This window comes from Bubalus kerabau, chromosome 8 (assembly GCF_029407905.1).
Source record: "Bubalus kerabau isolate K-KA32 ecotype Philippines breed swamp buffalo chromosome 8, PCC_UOA_SB_1v2, whole genome shotgun sequence".
NCBI classification, from domain to species: Eukaryota; Metazoa; Chordata; class Mammalia; order Artiodactyla; family Bovidae; genus Bubalus; species Bubalus kerabau.
In genome coordinates this window covers 71,373,391-71,390,733 of record NC_073631.1, presented here as the reverse complement: position 1 = coordinate 71,390,733, position 17,343 = coordinate 71,373,391, and the positions used below count along the sequence as shown (strand labels likewise).

The window sequence follows — 17,343 nt, the reverse complement described above, 5'->3', positions numbered from 1 at the left end:
TCTGTGAATATACTAAAGACCACCAAACTGAACACTTTCAAAGGGTATATTTTATGGCATGTGAATTAAATACAACAGTTATAAAGAATAATATTTTCAAATGTCTAAGTTGTTAGACTGAAGGAAGGCTGATCTGACATCTAGTATTATCATAGCTTGTTTGAAGAACGGACACTGCATATGGTGACTCCCCCGGCTTAGATGGTAAAGAATCTGCCTGCAATGCAGGAAACCCAGGTTCGAACCCTGGGTTGGGAAGATCCGCTAGAGAAGCAAATAGCTACTCATTCCAGTATTGTTGCCTGGAGAATTTCATGGACAGAGGAGCTTCGTAGGCTACAGCCCATGGGGTTAGAAAGAGTGGGACATGACTGAGTGATTAACACTTCCACTTTTCTTCATGCTACATATGGGGTCTAACTTTTGAAATGTATGGAGATTTTCTCTGTGATTTGGTCTGACCTTGATTTTTGTGTTAAGCACTTGAATATGTGTTCTCTCTTTGTTGAATATTAATGCTCCCATTAAATAAATAATTATTAGTATTTTCTATATGTTTTCTTTTGTTATTAATTCTCTGGACAATTTCTGAGGGAAACATTATGATTATGCTTTTTAAAAAACTGTTAAATTTTAAATTTAACAGTAACTTACTATAATATCTCTATTATAAAACTTACTATAATATAATATTTTACTCTAGTAAAATTCTGTATTTTCTCCTATGAATTGGCTTCTGAATATAAGTTTTCTAGTTCCTTTCGGACACTCTTCATCTGTTTTATAACTAACAAATCTCCCTAACAACCCCCCTTCATTCTAAAGAGCTGAAAAAATGTCCTGGGATTCATATGTATAAACACTCACAAAGGTCAGTGCCACAAAAGAAAGTTGTAAATGACACAGGCCATCAATGTTTAAAGCCTGCAAATAAGAACAATTAAAATCAACTAGTAACTCACAAAACAATAATCATGAGGAAAGAAATCACACATAGAATCGATCTAGAAGGGCATTAGAAAACCTACCGTGTGATTTAGTGACGGAAACTAAACACTCTAGTGTGGCCCAGTGGAAAAGAAAAAACTACTGTCATTTCTTTTTCTGTTTAGGAGCTAATGCACTGAATCTTTTAAATGGCAGGTTCACTCTGAGGGCAGGCCTCATGTGATGTTTAAAGGGGAAAAAAATTAACCTTGTGCACACCTCCTATATTCAAGATCATTAATGAAAAGCCAAAATGTTTAATTTGCTCTGATGTTTCTGCTTTCTGTCATTTTTGTATAGTTAACAGGATCATAATTTAAGTAAGTCACACATTGTAAATAACCTGGCTACATTATTCTCTCCTCCTTGATAATTAGACCACCTTTTGTTGCAAAGAATCCTATAAACCATTTAACCATGAGTGGCTGTAAACTGCTCGTATTAAAAATTGGGTGCTTCCCCTCTTAAGTTGAATTGCACCAAGGAAACTACATACCTTTTCATCCCTACTTCATTTTCATTTTATTTGAGTCTGGAATCAATTTCATAATACGACAATTGAAATACAGGCATAAAATTTCACTCTAAAAACTTCTGGGAGAAAGCAATCCCAATGGACATTGTCACTTAACGTAAGTACATCAGGGGACATGAATGTTGCATCCAGATGTGTAATCTACTCTCTAAGCCCTCACCTATAAGTGGGTGAGGCTAAATAAATCTTTAGCCTTGTCTGAAATTGATGAAGCCGTTTGGCACAGCACGAATTGTGAAAATATTTTAAAAATTATGAAACAACAAATCATCATCATCTTTCCAGTTTCACAAGAAGAGCAAAGCAACATGAAAGCTATGTGTTTCTTGAGATCACATGAAACACCATCAGTCAGGATGTTAAAATCAGATCTGCAAAAATCACCCTGACTTGCAGTCTTAGAAAAAAGGACACTCAGAAACAGGAGAAATCATTTTGCTCAAAGAAACAGGGACAAGCATGAAGACTATTTTCTTTGTATTATAGTAAAAAAAAATACATAACATTAAATTTATCATCTTAGGCATTTTTAAGTGTACAGTTCGGTGGGTTAAATACATTCACACTGTTGTGCAACAGGTCTGTAGAACATTTCCACCTTGCAAAACTGAAACTCAGGATCCACAAAATTCTGTTCAGTCCTCTGCCCATTTTTTAATTGAATTTGTTTTGCTGTTGTTGACTTGAAGAAGTCCCTTATACAAACTCTGTTATCGGATATATAATTTGCACTTTATTCCATAGCTTGCTTTTTCACTCTCTTGAGTGCTTCCTTTGATGTACAGAAGATTTTTTTAATTAGATGTGTCAGGTAGGAAGTCAGGCATGAGCAAGGAGGGGTGGCCTTGCAGAAAAGGATGCGCAAGCTGATCTCTCAATCCATCGCAGACATGCCCAGGGGAGGTCAGAGATATGCTACAAAAATAACCACAGAGACTTTTCCAACTCCTGCACATGTGCCCTAGGCACACAGTGGATACCAACTAACCATAGGGGCTTCCTCAAGAGACCTCAGGCAGCTAGGCGACCATGAAGGATTCATAAATATTCTATACATACATACATCTGATTATAACAGACTGAATTATGGAAAGACATGCACAAGAACTGGAGTGGGCTGAGAAGACCTGGGCTAAATCCATTCAGACCTGGGAAGATTTTTCGGGACCCTTCCTGCTCACCTTTCCCACCCCAATCCTCATCCACAGCAGCTCAGAATTAATCTTTTTTATCTGATGACTACAGCAAAAATAAAGAGGAAAAAGGAAAACCACTAATCTTCAAGCTCCTCCCAGTGTTAAAATTCAGTTCGGTAGGAATCAATGCAATTCTTTGTCTGTTTCTTCTGACTTTCCATTCATGCCTTCCCAAACATACATTTCCCAAGTCCATTTGGAAAAGTAAACTTTTATGACATGAACCAATTAGGGAAAACAAAAGCTTCAAATTCCATTTGCCAGAGTATATATTTCTGCATACACTTAAACATACAAAACACTACTTCAATGCTCAATCAATACCTTTTATCTAGAAAGCACTGCCCATTTGCCTTGGTATAAAACTGACCACACAATAGTTACAGAAGTTGAATAAATACAACTTAGAGAATCAACCCTCTTATATTTGACCAATCTTAGTGGTCTTTTACAACCGATACACACATATTTAACTACTATATGGCAATGCAGTTACCAGCATTGGAATAAAAATGGACCCCTGCCTGTGCATAAAGAGAACACTGTACAATTACGTGGAGAAGGAGATAGCAAACCGCACTGAGCTGGGGCCCTCAGCTCCCTTGTCACACCCGCGACCCAGCGACCCCCTACGCTTGTGCACTGGCTGACAGGATCTCTATTTGTGGTTTGTTTAGGTAGGTCCTGGCCACACTAAAGCTACTTGTAAATATTTCTACTGTTTCCCTTTAGGAAACCCAGGGCTGGTATAAAATGTGATTCTCTCATGTTTGGGGCCATTAGGGTAAATGTGCTTCGTGTATCCCACTTAAAAAGTTAACTCAGGAAAAGGTGCAGCCTCTGGGACATACAGTCTGCCTCTCTTCCTGCTGTCTGGTTAATGTAGCAGCTGGCTGCTCAGGGAGGAAGGGGAGGGAGATGGACTGGAGAGCTGACAAGACGGCTGGCTAGGTGGGATTTCCCCGTGGGCTTGGCCACCATCCTGAAACCGGCCACCGCAAACAGTGCCCACCCTGCCCTCTGAGTTCAAAGTCCCCAATACAGGCATCGGTAATATTCTCTCTCTCAATCTAGATGGTGTTCACATGAGAATGTATATAATATATATTTATAAAAATAAGCTGGGTACACTTAGGATTTCAGTATTTTGTATCAATAAGACTTTGAAACATTAAATTTCAAAAATTCTTCATACAGACTAAATAAATAACAGGGGGTTAGTTTCAAATCATTCCTTTTTGGGTTTTTTCTTCACTAAACTTTTGCAATTGACCTGAGCTTTCCAACTTCCAGTCTCTGTCCCTTCCAATTTCCTTTATAAGTCACACACATGAAAATTTCCTAAAATCCAGATCTGGCCAAATCACACCCAACGGTAAATATCCCTGATGGCTCACACAGCTTATCACTGTCTAGAAACCCCTGGTCTGGCACCAACGGCCCTGGTGCCAGATCAGCCACCCACACTGGCCCAACACACCCCTCAGCAGTTGTCCCTGAGCCCATCCTGCGCAGACTTCCCACTCCATGCTTTAATTCATGTTATTCCTTCTCCCCGACCTCCTCCCCCTCCACATATCCTTCACAGACTGTCAAAACCCTACTCATCTCTTTTCACTTTCTTCTAGATGGATAATGCAATGGTAACAGCAGCAAACACTTGTTCATGATGAGTTTGCTAATAATGTTCTAATACAATTGTTCACATGAAATATAAGCTCCACAAAGGCAGGGCTCCTTATTTTATTCACTGATGTACCCATGGGGTTAAAACAGTGCCTGGCCCACTGTAGGTGCACAATTATTTGCTCATTTGATAATAACTTTCATGAATGAGAGCCTGTTTCCACACACTGTGCTTCACACATATCATATTCCTCAAAATATCCTTGCAGTATGTCTAACACAAGCCCCACCGTCTAGATGAGGAAATTAAAGCTCAGAAGTGTCATTAACTTGTCCAAGGCCTCCAGCTCAGGAGTCAGACTCAGCGTCCTCTGCTTCTGAACTGTCAGAAAACACTGTCACGCCACCGTGACTGATCTTTGGACACCGCGGTTACAGAATACACTGTCCTCTCTTTCTGGTCTCTGTTCTTTTTTTCTTAGTACAGGGACAGGGAATGGTTTCTCTTTTAACTTTTTACTTTGTATTGGGGTAGCCGATTATCAATGTTGTGATCGTTTCAGATGAATAGCGAAGGGATTCACTCATATATATACATGTATCCATTCTCCCCCCAAACTCCCTCTTGTTCACATTCCTGACGAGCAGATAGAGACAGACAGAGAGAGAGTTAGTCCATCTTCTCAAACACCCAGCTTAGAACTTCACAAAGTAGGGACTCCGTGAATATCCAGTGAGATACTGAAGGGTAGATGATAACAGGGGTAGAGGGAGTATGATTCAGAGTCTCTAAAAACAAACAGACCTGAAGTGTGCCATAACACCTAAGTGAGCACTGAGGAGGAATAGAGGGAGCTCACACCATGCACCCACGACAGTAGAGAACAGCTCCGTGTTAGATGGGGCTCCTGGAAGTGCAAGTCTGTAACATACAAAAATTAACTACAGGGCTCAAAGGGCAATAATATGTTGACGGCAGCTTCATTTCTTGTACTATTTTGGGAAAAAATAAAAAGGATCTTTTTAGGCTGGACTGAATGTATAATGCGAATGTGAGCATGAAGTTTCACAGAAGAAATCATTCCAAGCATTTTACTCCGTAAGAATCACATCCACCATATCACAAGCGCTAAACTAGTGGCTTAAACTAAAAGCAAGCACAGCTTATGAAATCAGAGAGATTTCTCCAGCTTTATCCTCAGAGGAGGCTCAGAATACTATATGGCACTGATAACCAGAGTGACTGAGCATTACTCTTTTCTCTTTGTCTTTCTTATTCTAATAATTCCCAGTACACTTTCTTATCCCCCTACTCCTAAAATCCTTCCCCAAGTCTGTAGTCCCTTATCTCCGTGTCTCCATAAAGAACTTATGATGACAAATCAGAACACGTGCATCTCTAATTTGGAGACTACCTATGCCATCCTTTATTAATAAATGCCTATAACAATTTTTGGGCCTTGAAGGGATAGGAGTTTGAGCTGCTATTCTAGAATAGGTTAAAATGTTAAGTCACTAAATTTGTTCTTCAACACTTGAAAAAAAAAACACACTAATTTGGCTATTTTTCTCAATTTCTCAACAATACAAAGTAAGATTAAAGTTGGTTTCTAGTGAATCATCATGTGTGACCCTCATCACTGACACACTCAAAGTCTAGTGGTTACTGTACACACTGAAGATTGGAATAGACTGAATTTTACTGGTGACCCATGTCTTAGTTAAAAAAAAAAGCTAAATAAATGAATGGTAGTAATATAAGGGAGATTTCATCCTCATTATTATAAAAATACATAGAAAAAAATGTCTTCATGATCTAACCTATGTGTCTGACTCCATTACTACCAACAAAGCTATTGGAGGTAATGGAATTCCAGCTAAACTATTTAAAATCCTAAAAGATGATGCTGTTAAAGTGCTGCACTCAATATATCAGCAAATTTGGGAAACTCAGCAATGGCCACAGGGCTGGAAATGGTCAGTTTTCATTACAATCCCAAAGAAGGGCAATGCTAAAGAATGTTCAAACTATCATACAATTGCACTCATTTTACATGCTTAGTAAAGATTATGTTCAAGATTCTTCAGCAGTATATGAACTGAGAACTTATGGATGTACAAGCTGGGTTTAGAAAAGGCAGAGGCACCAGAGATCAAATTGTCAACAGTAGAAGATCACAGAAAAAGCAGGGGAATCCCAGCAAAACATCTACCTCTGTTTCGCTGACTACGCTAAAGCCTTTCACTGTGTGGACAACAACAGACTGTTGAAAATTCTTAGAGATGGGAATAACAGACCAGCTGACCTGTCTCCTGAGAAATCTGTATGTGGGTCAAGAGGAACAGTTAGAACCTTACATGGAACAACAGACTGGTTCCAAATTGGGAAAGGAGGACGTCAAGGCTGTACACTGTCACCCTGCCTATTTAACTTCTATGCAGAGTACACCATGGGAAATGCTGGGCTGGATGAATCGCAAACTGGAATCACGATTGTGGGGAGAAATATCAATAACCTCAGATATGCAGTTGATCCCACTCTAATTGCAGAAAGTGAAGAGGAACTAAAGAGCTTCTTGATGAGAGTGAAAAAGCAGAGTGAAAAGGCTGGCTTAAAATTCAACATTCAAAGAACTAAGATCATGGCATCTGGTCCCATCAGTTCGTGGCAAATAGAAGGGGGAAAAGTGGAAGCTACTGAGAGATTTTATTTTCTTGGGCTCCAAAATCACTGCAGACGGTGACTGTAGCCAGAAAATCAAAAGACACTTGCTCCTTGGAAGAGAAGCTATGACAAACCTAGACAGCATATTAGAAAGCAGAGACATCATTTTACTGACAAAGGTCCATATAGTCAAAGCTATGGTTTATCCAGTAGTCATGTATGGATGTGCGAGTTGGACTATAAAGAAGGCTGAGCAATGAAGAATTGATGCTTCCAAATTCTGGTGCCGGAGAAGACTCTTGAGAGTCCCTTGGAGAGCAAGGAGATCAAACCAGTCAATCCTAATGGAAATCAACCCTAAATATTCACTGGAAGGACTGATGCTGAAGATCCAATACTTTGGCCATCTAATGTGATCATCTGACTCACTGGAAAAGACCCTGATGCTGGGAAAGATTGAAGGCAAAAGGAGAAGAGGGCAGCAGAGGATCGGATAGTTAGATAGCATCACTGACTCAACGGACATGAATTTGAGCAAACTCCGGGAGATAGTGAGGGTCAGGGGAGCCTGGCGTGCTACAGTCTAGGAGGTGGCAAAAAATTGGACATGACTTAGGGACTGAACAACAATGTGAACTGATACATGTGAATCACTGAGAACATGCCTGGCTATAGCCAGCACTCAAAAAAAAAAAAAATGTTTTCATTATTATTCTTAAACGGCGGTCCCACAATGAGATCTTACAATGACTTTCTGTTCCATAATATTGGTCTTTTGTATTACCATTGTGTAAATCAAACTCTACCAGTTAACATTTCTGCCCATGTGTTTTTAGGAAGATTCTATTTAAGAACACATTAATATATGCATAACAGTGAATGGTAGAAACACTTCACGGAACACTCCAACTTACCCACTTTTGCCATTTAGGACCAAAGAGGAACACAATTAAATTAGAAGACATAAATTTTAAAAAGACCCAAGAGTAATTTTGATGATGTCGAATGGAGGGAGCCAGCTATTACCATAAATGTAAAGGTGAGCAATCACATAGGATGGTGACGGGAGACTGGGCTGGAGCTTGTTAAGTATGTTATCCCTTGCTCTTACTAAGTCTTATGAGATACAGATACACAAATAAGAGGCATAAGAGTTTTCAGGCCCAGTGTAGACATGTTTAGAAAGACAAAAAAGCCAATATATTACAAATAATGTAAAAAGGCTTATCCTATGCATGTCTTTAATCTTTCAGAGACATAAGTTTTAGTAAAAGAAGCATTTCTTGATTTCTTGATGTGCCCCTTTTAAAACTAAAGCGTCAAAATGAATCTATCCTGAACTCTATTTTTACACTGTCAGCACTGATGGATTCTTCAAAGTAGAAAGTGAGGCTTCAAAGCGAAATCACTCCTTTGATTTGTTTATCACTTTTCTTAACAACAACAAAACAGAACACCTTTAGCTCAACTGGAATTTGGGACTATGATAGATAACAGTTTCTGGTGGCTCAACTCCCAATTCACTCTTTAACAGCCTCTCCGTGATAATGAACTTGACTCTAAGCACTCCTTACAGTGAGTACAATGTTGACCTTTGTCAGTAGAGGGCGCTGCAGGGACACTGCAGTGGTTCCAGCACACTGTTTTTGCATCATTTTGGTCTCAGTGTTGCAAACACACCAGAACATCTGCTGTGCTCTCTGCTCCAGCCAGGAGAACAGAGCACACAATCCTTCGGGGACCACACAGCAGTGTCCTGGGCCTACTAACCACCTAACAAAGCCCCACTGAACAGACCCTGCGTGCTGCAGTTCTTACGCCCAGCAGCACCAGCTTGCCTGTGCCGAGAGCCGGTTTACTGCCAGCCCAGCAACTGTGGACTGTCTGGGCCAGTGGTAGCCCAGACAACCTGGCAAACTTCTGCATCACAGTGGGCTGCATCCCTCTGTCTAAGGAGGCAGGAACCTCAGCCTGGTGCAGGGGCCCCCTTTCAAGTCTGTCCTTCTGTGGGTACTCTTCTTCGGCTCCAGAGGACCATTAGAGTTTTCTTTATATCCTTATGGTTACTTTCCTATCTTAGTTTAATCATTCTTTATTTTAAATTTCCCCTATTTGAATGATTGTGGTTTACCATCACCTGGTTTGACCCAGACTGATATAGTGGCTGACTCTGCATTTCTGAATTCACATAGCCATGCAGGTACTCTTTCCGAATCACAGACCCCTCACCCTAGTGGTTAAAAAAAAATGCTCTTTTAATAATGTACATCGCCACTGAAATGCTGGTCAACCATGCTTCTCACATGTTTTGAAAATCCTTGAAAGATGCCAGGGAATATCTTCCAAGTTTATTATTTTTTTGTATCATATAAAAGAATTCTAAGCTCAGCACCACACCTCCACAAGGATTTCAAGTCAAATGAATTATTTCATCCTCTTTTCACACCTTTTCACACCTTGCTTTTTCTTTCTTTCATGACGAGGAGACAGTCTTTTGTTTATAATATCAAAATAATGAATAGAAGATTTCCTTATGCCTTATTCTGTGTGTGCTCAGTTGGGAAGTTGTGTCCAACTCTTTGTGACCTTCTGGACTGACTGCAGCCTGCCAGGCTCTTCTGTCCGTGGAATGTTCCAGGCAAGAATACTGAAGTGGGTTGCCATTTCCTCCTCCAGGGGATCTTCCTAACCCAGGGATCAAACCCACGTTTCCTGTGTCTCCTGCATTGGCAGGCAGATTCTTTTCCACTGAGCCACCTGGGAAGCCCAGGAATTTGAAGATTCTAATTACTTCCAGGGTAACAATTTGCATCTAAGATACTCAAAGTCATTTAAAAATATAGATTGTTCACTTATTCAACCTTCTTTGAGAACCCAGTACTAGACCAATCCTAGCTAGTGGCTATGATCCTCGTAGATTAGCTGCTATGGCATAAAAAGATAAATGAAGCAGCCTCCCTTCTCTTCACTGGGATAGGACCAGAAGCAGGTGAAAAAAGGAAAAAGAACGGACACTTAGTAGCAAAAGAGAAAAACTCCCCAGTCCCCAAATTACCCTTGGAATCAGTAATAAACATTATTAAATACCTCTGAAGTATTACTCAACACCCGTATATTCAGGGAAAAAAAGAATCAAATATCTTCAAGAATAAAAATGTAAACATTTCATACCACATCCATTTGGACTTGAGTTCTTAAATGAAGAAACTGAGTTAAATTTAAAAATAAAACTACCTACAACATAGCAGCACTTTCTATACAAAAAGAGTTGGAGGCAGAGAATATAAGGTATGCTTCATTTGCAATATTTCCTGCTATTCCTTGGTAATGGAAACAAGCAAATATCTGGGATTACAAAATTTTTTAGACATCCAACTCACCAAAATGCAAATAACTTGACATTTTACAACTGTATTTTCAGTAACATTTGAGATTCCCTGAGTAAATAGTTTCCGATCTATACGCGTCTCTCTGACATGTGAGGGAGGCCTCAAGAAATGTCACCATCTGAAAGTTATCACAATGGAATTTCAAATGTAATGAGCTGCATCTCATGTCTGCGTAGAGAGCTTCAACAAGACTGCAAGAAATGTTCTATTCTTTCTCCCCCCAAATAATTCTAAAAGGTCACACCAGTCTAATAGTGATAGGAAACTGCCAAGAATTTTTTTAAAAACTTAGGCAACTTATAAATTATAATTTTTTAAAAATAGAAATGACTGAGACAGGCAAAATTTATATGCATCAAGACAAAAAAAAGAGTATTTTCTAATATCCCCTCAATGACCAGAAAAATCTAGCCATATGTTCATTTATTTCCATTTTTTAATTTTAAGTAAGTTAATTTCCCACAAAAATATATTTCAACCCTCAGCATTTTCTACTTTAACCAGCCAGCAGGAAACCGACATAAAATTTAAAAAGAAAGAAACTATGTGAAAATATTATATTAAGCAAATGCTTTTCCTGCTCACCACATGAGCAGGAAACATTTCTGGAAATGGATTATTAACTAGAAAAGAATGAAAAGAGACCGCCTGCTCATCACCACTCAGCAAAGAACTAGTTTTGAAAATTAAAAAACTAAAGCAAGGTATTTCAAAAAGTGGTTGCAAAAGAAATTCTGTAAAGTTTCAAACTAACCCAATGACAGTTGAGAAAACAAACTGTCACCAGTACAAGTCATTCAGCAGAGCTCCCCATATTCTGTTTGCCAAACAAAATATCGTGAATGTGGGGAAACACAGGAAGAGATCTTATCAGCTAACTCAGGCTCCTCTAACAGATTATGAAATCGAAGACCAGAGAAGTTTCTTTTCTTTAAAAGCTGGCGGGTCCTATGAACAGGTGGGACAAAAAGGGTGCAATTTCTTGGGCAGCCTAAAGGCTATCCTGAATCATGTCATTAGACTTATTCTACTGCACTGTGCATTATATCTAAGAATCTGAAGTTGGAAGGGCATTTATACATCATTAGCCCAGAACTCATTCAAAGTGCGTATCTGACTTACACGTAGGTTACGATCTGTTACAGAACAACCGGGTGTCTATAACCCCAGAGCCTGGCAGATGGTAATAATGCAAATTAATTGTAGTGCTGGTGAGAATGGCCAAAGAATCAGATGACTCAGATAAGTGCTGATACAGAATCCTTTGGGAATAAGACGTAGAAGAGGTAAGTTTTGAATAAGAGGAGGGACCAGAAGGGAGCCAGGTTTGGGTCAGAGACACTTGAAGTTTGGAGTTCTTGACAAATGTAAGCAGAGTAAAAGCTCAGGGCAGGGGAGTGGGCCGAGGGAAGGGGGGAAGAGCCTCAAGAGAGCTTTCTGGAGGTGAAATGAGGGAATGGAAGAAACACGCTTTGTTTATTGCCGTTTCACAGACCCTCCCTAGCCAACTAGCGGACCGTAAATGTCACAATCCTATCTCAACATGTGTTAAGGTCAGTGCAAGATGACTTACAAATTTTGCAACTATTTTGAAAAATTACCAAAAATGTTTTAATTCTTAAAATCTTGTTAGCTAGGTTAGTAAAATCACAACAGTTATATGTGATAGCTAGGGGTAAAAAAATCACCAAGCCATATTATGACTTTTTCTCCCTCTCCCAGGAAATTGTAAGTTATGTAGGTCCTATATTTGTCCTCCTTTTAAATGGGAAAAAGCAGAGAAAATAAAACTGACATGTTTTATTTTTGTGTTAGCTATTCAGCCTGGGGCTATTTTTCTTTCTTTTCCTTTCCCAAACAGTACCTTTTAGATCTGACACAAAAGATGGAAGGACAAAAATAAAAAGGAAAGTCGAGCTCCATCAAGCAAATTTTTACTTGTGACAAAAAATACTGGACCAGATGGACTGCAGACTTGCCAAGAGCACACAGTTAAACGATCGCAGGAGGACTGCTAACATAAGCACGGAACTTGCTATTTCTTCTATCTCTGTTTCTGTTTTTATTCCAAGAACCAAGGGCTAAGAAATGCGGAGGAAATGACCCCAGGCAGATTCAGTCTTTTGCTTCGCACATTACCTAAGTGTTAACACCTTAGATGCACTGGATTCTAAGACAAACAACTACAGAACTAAATCTCCAAGGCTCTGGAGCTTCGCCAGAGGTATTTCAAAAATTGCTGGATACTTAACACTGCAAAGGCTCTGACACAGTCTGGGTCAGGGGTGGGAGCAGAGCATCAACAGCGAATGATGGAAAACATCAGCCCTGCAATGATGCTGCGCTGAAGTACCACTCGATCTCTGTGCAGAACAGAGCTACCTGTGCCCTTCAGCCTTTACGACACGACAACACTCCCCAGAGGGCTGCTGCTCTTGCTGGTTTTGTTCTTGTTGTTTTAAGACTCTAATTGGGAAAACCAGTGTGTGATTCTGTTTTATGACCCAGAGATGAATGGCCTTTTTAAGAAAGGTTTTTACCAAAAAATAAACCTACAAAATCCATCCAAAGATGGCCCCCACTCCTTTAGAGCCAAGAGAAGCAGCAAGTACCTCCGGAATCTTGGCCTAGGGCCAGAACCCATTCGGGATGGATGCTCCCGCCAGCCAGTTAACTCCTTTGCACCTGCCTTGCTCTTGAACACGAGGCTCCCTGCCATCCACCTCAGCTATGAAACCACCTGGATGACAACCAAAGAGGGCACTGCCGAAATCTGTGTCCACTTCAGCAAACTAAGTGGAGTTTTGTCATTTCCTAGGCCCACAGGAGATGGAGGTAGGAAGGGCTGGGTACAGACAAAATTGAATTGGAAGACCCATACACTCACTGAAAATGTTTCCCTGCCACTTCAGTGTTAAGGAGGGGAGGCTTCCAGGGAATGAGTGTGTGGGCATCCGCAGGGCTGATTTCTGCTGGTGCTGGCCGTTTAATAAAGTGGAGTATTGCTCTCTCAGCTGGCAAATGCCCCTGTGCCCATATCCCCAAAGGAATCCTTTGCGGCTCTGCCCTCCCTCCCTGGGGCCACCTCAGCCTCCCCACCATCCACCAACTAAAGGAGCATCAACATCAAGGCTCTGGTCAGCATCTCATCAGGGGCTGCCCCTTCCAGGTCCGCTGTTAGGTAATCTGATGATTGCCCCTGGGACACTGTTGGGGACAGGTGGTGGAGAATGGGTTGGGCAAATCTTTTCTTGTTTTCTGCCCAGTCTAATAAAAACAAAATAGGGAGGATGGGCTTTGGCTACTTCGAAAGACTTGATGTGGAACCAAGTTATAGGAATCAGTGTGAATTAGTAAAACTTCAGTGTTAGAAAAGATTGGAAGGGGGCCCTCAGCAGGTGCTCTCTTCAGTCTTCTCCAAGCTCAGCGGTCCCCAACCTTTTGGGCACCCGTTTCATGGGAGACAATTTTTCCAGGGACCAGGGTGGTGGTGGGGGGTGGTGGGGGTGGTTTTGGGATGATTCAAGCACATTACAATTATTGCGCACTTTTTTCTATTATTATTATATCAGCTCCACCTCAGATCATCAGGCATTAGATCCTAGAGGTTGGGGACCCCTGTCACAAGCTTTACAGAAAAACTAAAAAACTTACAGTCACTCGCTGGTCAGTGCTTTGGCCTTAGTCTCTCCCCTGGCTCACTCTGCTTCTCTTGAAGTTTTTTTTTTTTTTTTTAAGGACAAACTATTTGTGTTACATTCAAGGGTATCAGAAATTGGGCTAGGAAGTGAACAACATGAAATGTTTTTCCCTTAAAATACAAGAAGATTCCTAATTGCCAAGTAACTGATCAGTCAACACTTAGAATTTCCTGATGTATACAAGATGAATTGGTTCCTTTAGGTTGAACATTCCCCTTGTCATATTAATTACACTACTCATCTAATTAATAAAATGGCTCCTAAACTGCAGGAAGACAAACTTCCCTACAGACCTTGCCAATGACTGCTGTGCCCAAGTGTTGCAATGCCATTAATTAATGAGATCTGGCTACTGAAAAATTAAAATTTTAACCAAGGCCACAGGAAAATCTCATGAGCCAGGTAAGTACAGAAAATATAGAGGTTAAGCTTCAGGTTTCAAGATTCATCTCCATATATACAACATAGAATGGGAAAATAACAGGTCAAGGAAATGTCATTTAAAAAAAAAAAAGGAAGAGAAAAGAAAAAGAAAACATGAGTCACTGATAAACAATCTGTTGACAACTTTGTTTAAGACTATAGTAAGTATTTTGGGGTATTAACAATTGCCTGCATTTCCCCTTGGAAGCACAGAAAAGCTGGCTCTGATAGCAAAGACAGATGGCCCCGGCCCTTGACTGAGTCATCCCTGGGTATGGTTTCAACACAGGGCCTGACATCATGGCAGCTGCACTGAATGAATGTCCTGCAAAATGTGATCAAGGCCACCACTGGGAAAGTCCCATGGGATTCACTCTACTTCTAAGATGTTCCCAAGGGCTCTGGAAATCAGGTCCTCTGCTGTGTCCTCAGTTCAGATTCTCAGAGCGGGCGGGGTCATCCACATCATTCACCTGCCTCATTTATCAAGACAAACGTGGGGAGCAGAGCCCCAGTGTTTGAATCAGGGTAACTGGTCAAGGCAGAGCTGGGAATAGCGCCCGGGTATCCGCACTCCCGCCTCAGTGCTCTTTCCTCTTTATCTCACTGCCTAGTCGTCCCGGGGTCAGTGCAAACTGACATATTCTCACCACCCAGTTGTTTTTACAAGGAGATTCACGCTTCGTGACTGTTACTTCTTAATCCAGAAATCTCAGTAGCAGACATAAATGTAATATTTGCATCCCATGGACTTTTCCTTGCTTTAAGATGGACAGGAAAAATGGCAGGGACTTCCCTGCTGGTTCAGTGGCTAAGACTCTGAATACTCCCTATGCAGGGGACCCAGGCTTGATCCCTGGTCAGGAAACTAGATCCCACACGCCGCAACTAAGAGTTTGCCTGGTGCAACTAAGCATCCTGCGTGCCACAACCAAGACCCGGCACAGCCAAATAAATAAAATAAAAAATTTTAAGAAACAGGAAAGAAAAAAGGCAGATCCTACACTTTCCACATCACTGAAGATGGCCTTAGGGAAAAATGTCTCAGCCTCTCTAAGCATCTCCTTCTGGCCTGCTAACTAGCGTGCAGGCACAAAAGCAAGGTGAGTGGAGTCTGAGCAAACCTGAGTCATGCAGCTAAAGTGAGATGTACCAACAACAGGCCCAGTTTCATGGTACTGTGTCATATTCAAAATATCCTCAAAGCTTCTCCCCATGCCCAAACTGGAACCATGGAGGAAATAAAACTGTGCCTCCATATATCCTATTGGGGCTTATGAAGACTGTGAAGGGGTCTGCCCACCTTGCAGATGACTAAGTATTAGCCTTTGCTGCTGCCACCATGGAGGGGGACGAAGTCCAGGGCACCTGGATCATGTCTAAACTCAACTCCATCAGGGGAACCACAGCTACATGCTCTTATGATTAAGTTCTCATTTAGATCACTGGAGTCTTTTCCTAGTCATTTTCATCTTTGATGCATAACTATACAAACAGAGTGGGGGCGGAGGGAACCAAGTTATTTTCAACCCAGCTGGTAAACTGAGACGCAGGGGCCCAAAGCGCTGGATTCGGGCACAGCTTTCTCCCAGAGGCTCTGGGGTGTCTGGGGATGATGCTCAGCTCACAGCACTCCCAGTTCTGAGAGTGGAGGAGTTTGTACCCGACTTCACACCCTACCAAGTTTTAAGGAACTCATACCCAAAGCCCCGCCAGTTGAGCCTGTCCGCACACCTACCCTTGAGGCCTGCAGGCCTGGAATAAGCCAGAACCCAGGCTCCTCACCTCCGGGTGCCCCTGCACCCCCTCCCCAGATGTCTCGCCCTCCCTGCACACAGGGAAGCACGCCTGGGGAAGAGGTGGGCAGCAGAGGGCTGGCAGCCGTCCTGGGAAAGGGGAGCTTTTCTGCTGCTCTCTCCTTGACTGTTCCTCACCCTCCAACAGCTGTGAACCCTTCCCCTCATTTATTTTCAAGCAATTAAAACTCCAGCTTGATATCATTACTGTAATCTCTCCACACTGCATTTAGGGGGATTTTTCATCACTGAAGACTTCGTGTATCCATCCAAAAGAGAGAGAGCAGTCTAGAGGCACCGCATACCCTCAGCAGAGTTGCTCAATTGGTTTTCATGCCTGAAAAAAGCCGAGCCGTTGGAAATTAGAAGTTGAAAACATACATGTGGCCACATTTTCCCCTCTCCTTTGCTTCCATGTCCACATGGAAAAGAAGAAAACCCGTAGATATTTGCAAAGGTTTTATGAAATATGAGCTTTGGCTAAGCAAATGTTTTTGAAAATATCTGGACCATCCAAATAGAACAGATGTTTTTGCAAAATTTTCCACCGTCCAGTTGCGCGGTGCTGTGTGATCCTGCCTGATGTCCAGCCCCCAGGCAGGCTGTCAGTGGTCAGCAGACAGGGCCAAGTCATTCAGCCCCTCTGATCCTTTAGAACAAATTCTTTTTTTTCCCCCTACCCCATTTGTTTTTCTACCTGCTAAAAGCTGTCTCTGGCATTTGAACAGCATGGAGGGCCAGGAGCAGAGTGTAAGGCAGCTGGAAGGCACCCAATTCCCTCCATAACATTCATTGACAAAGCCTAAATTTCACAAGTACAAGACTTATTTCTTACTACATCCTGAAGCATGAGAATCATCTAAAATCCCCTATTAAAATGTGAGCTCCTGGAGGGCACAGACTTGTGTGTTTATTCATCTTTGTCTGCCCAGCATTCAGCATATTGCACACAGAGAACAGACACTCAATAAACTGACTAACTGGAATTAAAAGCTACAAATACCTTTGTGGGAATACGGCCATGA

General features: G+C 41.4%; 1 protein-coding gene and 1 long non-coding RNA gene across 2 annotated transcripts in view; both read right to left on the bottom strand.

The window, feature by feature from the left end:
- Positions 1–17,343, bottom strand: part of JAZF1 (JAZF zinc finger 1) — a 334,411-nt gene that overhangs the window by 206,726 nt on the left and 110,342 nt on the right. The window lies entirely within an intron of this gene.
- The window catches only part of LOC129659290 (uncharacterized), a 67,206-nt gene continuing 54,764 nt past the window's right edge, over positions 4,902–17,343 (bottom strand). Inside the window, exons 3-4 of the long non-coding RNA XR_008717936.1 lie at positions 15,826–16,655; positions 4,902–4,981 (exon numbers count right to left, since the gene is read on the bottom strand). This is a non-coding gene — a long non-coding RNA (uncharacterized LOC129659290). The remainder of the gene's footprint in view (positions 4,982–15,825; positions 16,656–17,343) is intronic.